Here is a 5,226-nt window from a genome sequence, read left to right on the forward strand (position 1 = left end):
ATTTTTGGGATCGGGGATTTTAAGTTTTTAAAAAAGGGTGGCTTTTGGGTAAAATACGATTCGGCGTCTTACCCATCGGTGAACGTGTTAAAGCTTCCGCGGATGTGCCTCGATGGGAGCGTCATCCTTTGGGCGGATTTTAGTAAAACATAGAACTTCCATGCATACGGACCAAGTGTCACGACCCGACTAGGGCCATGACGAGTACCCGCGGATAACCACCGAGCACCACTCTTTCTATTACTCATTCTGCTCTCATTCATATTATATGCTCACAATCATGGAAAACTAGTAACATTTGAAACATATTTACTTTATAAACATCAGCCCTTTCGGCTATCAAAATAATATATATACACATACATATGCATATGAGGGCGCGGGACCATACTACCCACATACGTATCTACGAGCCTCTACTAGAGTACTAGACATGGATGGGACGGGACCCCCGTCGTGCCCAAAATATATGTACACGCAAAAGTGCGCCTCAAAATAGCACCTCAAGAATAAAGGAGCTCTCCCATAAATACGCGTGCTAACTCATGGATGCGCACGAGTCTCCCTCGCCTGCACATGGGCATGAACACGGCGTCCAAAGAAAACGGACGTCGGTCAACGTATGCGAGTATGTAAGGCATGAATGAAATGAATATAACGGAAGAGAGTCATAAGACATAGGATGAGGACATAACCTTCGAATGGATACATTTTATACATATATTATACGTAGCATATCATATGAGCTACCATAGCGTATACATCATCTTGTCATACATACATCATCATATAATATATGCATCATCATATCATACATACATCGTTATATCATACATACATCATCATCGTTAACCCGCGTCCGAGTAACCATCATATGCAACCCACTAGTGGTGGTCATGTCCGGCCCTCCAAGCACGGTGTGATCGCACGCAGCCCACTAGTGTTGATCGTGTTTGGCCTTCTAGGAGCGGTGGAATCATAGCAGCCCACCGTAGCGGTGACATGTGCAGGTAACCCTCGTATGTGTACTTAGTGGTGGTCGTATGTCGACCCTCTAGGCACGGTGTAGTCGCCATGTGACCACATGTGGTGATCGTGTTGTTGACCTTCTAGGCGCGGTGGAATCATATCGTCATACACTCATCATCATACATTTCATAGGTATATTATAAGCTAAACATCATCATACATATCATAGACTTATGATTATTAACTATCTTATAAGCATATCATGGCTTTATCATAACTTCGTGACATTATATATATATATATATATATACATGTATCATCAAAACATACATTGGGACTCATAGGCAACTATAGCTATGTCGGGGTGACATAAGGTCGTGGAACCCCGATTACATTATGGAGTAATCAAATCATCATATCTCACCTTGAAGGGACTAACATTTTAAGGTGAGTGTACATAAGAAGAAGCACCAATGGAACCATATTTAGAAATCTTTGATTTCATGGGCGTCATATCTCACTTTGGGATTCTATAGACTTATCTTATCAACATCGATTATCATACTAGGTGTCTACTTCCTCCTTTCTTTACCTTATACATATATAGCCCCTTATGGTCATAGACTCGTAAGTCACCATTATCGTGCTTTCATAATATATCTCTTTATCTTTATCTCGTATGGCTATTCATGACGTAGACTCTAGTTCTTCGGTATTTGGAAATTCCTGGAGAGGAGGAAAATCATGCCTTGAAGGAAAGAGACTAACATCATAAGATGGGTCTAGCAACAATGAATAATAAAGAATTGTATGAAGGTCATTAGCTTTGTACAAATTTTATATCATAAGTTTTAGGATCTCTAGACTTGGGCTCATCATCATAATCATAACATACCTCTTAACTTTATCTCATGGGAGCTCTATTTAACGTGGACTCATCATTTTCGATACACACATATATGTAGAGAAGTCATAGAAGGATAGGAAGATTCATACTGTAGAGTCATGCCTTAGAAAGAAAGGATTAGCCTTACATACCTTTGTCGTTTAACTATTCGATTGCTTGATCGTTCTCATAATGCTGCATTCTACTTGAGGATTCGTATCGACATTAGCTAAACATTTATAAAGACGTGCTTACTAAAGCTAGAAAATTGGGGCGAGAATTTCCTTTGTTTATACAACTTCCTCCATATTCCATATCAACTCCCAAACATTAATAACAACTATCATGGAATATCATAAACAACAATCATCATTTATTTGCATTACCTACAGTTGGTAATTTCCCTTCAATTCCTCCATAATCATGACCATAGTTCATTATCATGTTTCTTCACATATAATGCTCATTCCATGTTCTAAATGTCATTCATAATGTATTTATAATCTCAACATATCAATATCCACAACTCAATCCAAACTTCTACTCAACAATGACACTATTCCCACATTTATGACCCATTTCACATATTCTTCTACAATTCAAGTGGTTCAACTTTACAATACTTCAAACATCATGAAAATACCATATAGCTTACCTTATATAATGGTAGAATAAGTCCTAAGTGGAATACTCTCCTTGCACCCAAAACCCTAGCTCACTTTTCTTGGGATTTCTTGACTTAGATGACTTTGATGTGCTTCACAAATCTTAATTCTTGTTGGTTTGATGAAGTTTATCATCAACTTTCCTTGATTTCTTATGGATGAAGTGTATGGAACCTTCTAGAGGTCTTGAGAGAGATGAAGAAGTGTGTGGAATGAAATAAATGAATTTGGGATCACATTTATAACCTTGGAAGAGTTCAACCCGTCGGGAGTTCCACGGACTCTTCCACGGTCCGTGGAACATGATGCTGTCCGTGGTTCTGGTCGTGGTTCACCACCAGCCAGCCACCATCTCTGCTGGCAGTTCCACGGACCATTCCACGATCCGTACAAGGTTTCACGGTCCGTGGAAGTGGCCGTGAAACCCACTTCTCGAAGTTGTTCCCGTTGTCTCGTTTGATCTCCAATCTTTATGGAACCTTCTTAACACTTGTTTATCACTTCATTAACAATCTAAGGGGCGTTATAACTCTTCCCCAAAGCATCATTAAGTCACCATCAACTTGTTACTTGTAAATCCTTTCCGATACTTATCGTATACATTGCCTTCTCTTGGCAACTTTCTCGTCCAACATCGGATGTCTTTAAAATCTTACTTAAGGTCATCAAATGTCATTACTTACTTATTGAAATACCATACTCTTCGTACTCTTCGTTAGTCTATTCCTTTGTGCAACAACAAAAAAAATTTCCAAGGTGTAACACCAAGCCTCGCTGAGGTGGGTCCGCTGGGATGCACCTACTCTCGCAGGGGCAAAACACCAGAAACAAGTGAAATTTTGGTTTTTCACCAAGTTTGCCCCAAATCTCGATATCCACCTGAGACCTCCCAGATACAAAACAGATATGCACATATATATAAAAACACGCTATGAACTCACTCACGGTCTTAGAAGTCCCATCGGAGGTCTATTTGACGAAGTCAACCCCCCAGGCCAAAAACCAACTTTCCAACCATTAGCACAAAATGCTCTCGAGTGCCTCAGGAACCGAACTGAATATCCTACCAAGTCATAATCGACCCTTCAAACCTCACAAAATTGAAGGATTTTCGAAAAAGGTCCGTTTACCCAAAAGTCAACTATCGGTGAAAGGTTTTTCGATTTAAGGTTCTAATTCTCATAAGTTACCATAAAACTCGCCTGATTACCTCAGGAACCGTATCACCCATCCCCGTAGGTTAAAATTATACTAATAGGGCTCGGGGAAGAGTCAACATAGAAAATGGTTCAAAATTGCAAAAACAACCAAACAGGTCGTTACATCAGATAGTAATTAAACAATCGTTCATCCTCAAACGACAAAGGAAAGGAACAGAGGAAAAGTACCTTAGTCGGTAAATAACTAGGGATATCTGGTACGCATATCGGACTTGATCTCCCATGTGGCCTCCTCAATTAACGGTGCTTGCATTGCACCTTAACTAAAGCTATCTCTTTTCATCTTAACTTTCTCACTTGCCTATCCAAGATCGCTATAGGCTTTTCCATATAGGAAAGATTCTCATCAAGCAACACGAAGTCCTAACGAATAATATCAGAACCATCAGAATGGTACCTTTTCAACCTGGAAACATGAAATCTTTGGATGAACACCTGACAAGCCTGGTGGCAAAGCTAACTCATAAGCCACTGCACCAATATGAACGGGAATCTCAAATGGGCCAATGTACCTCCGGCTCAACTTGCGCTTCTTCCCAAAGCGTGTAACACCCTTTATGGGTGAAATCTTTAGAAGAACCTGGTCACCCTCTATAAACTCCAAATCTCGAACCTTCAGGTCTGCATACACCTTTTGCCTACTCTGAGCTACTAGAAGCTTTTCTTGAATCAGCTTCACCTTGTGCAAAGACTCCCTTAGCAAATTTGTACCCCAGGGTCTCACCTCAAAAGCATCAAATGATCCAATCGTAGAACGACACGTCCTACCATATAAAGCCTTAAATGGCACCAAATCAATACTCGAATGGTAATTATTGTTGTATGCAAACTCTACCAATTGTAAGAATTGGTCCCAGTGACCACCAAAGTCAATAACACTAGCCCTCAACATATCCTCAAGCACCTGAATAGTCCTCTCGGACTGACCATCAGTCTATGGATAAAATGCAGTGCTACAAAAGTGATAAAATGGTCAAAAGTGCTAAAACGACCTACCGAGTCGTTACATTAATGAAGAGAGGAATTGGGTTGTGCTTGAGGATGCAGCCATGATTAATTTGGAAGAGGAAGTGCTTCAGGTTCATGTTTTAATTTAGCCTATTACTCTGATACCATGACCATGGGTTAATGAATTGAAGTCTTTCTTCCTTATTTCATATGTTACGTATACATAGCTACTTATACAAGCCAGGGGTGGACCCACATTGAGCGAATTGGTGTCACTAGTGGTGGAGCCAGGATTTTCATTAAGGGGGTTCAAAATATGAAGAAGTAAACACACGAAGAAGTCAAAGAGGGTTCTATATCTACTAAATATACATAAAAAATAATTTTAACTATGTATAAAAAGTATAATTTTCTACCGAACGGGGTTTAGATGAATCCCCCTTAGCCCTACCTGGCTCCGCCCCTGTCACGCGACACCGCTTTGTTCTAATTTTTCTAAATACATATAGTAATACTATGCATAAAGTGATATATTGAA

The sequence above is a fragment of the Lycium ferocissimum genome, chromosome 2, assembly GCF_029784015.1.
Source record: "Lycium ferocissimum isolate CSIRO_LF1 chromosome 2, AGI_CSIRO_Lferr_CH_V1, whole genome shotgun sequence".
Classification (NCBI taxonomy): Eukaryota; Viridiplantae; Streptophyta; class Magnoliopsida; order Solanales; family Solanaceae; genus Lycium; species Lycium ferocissimum.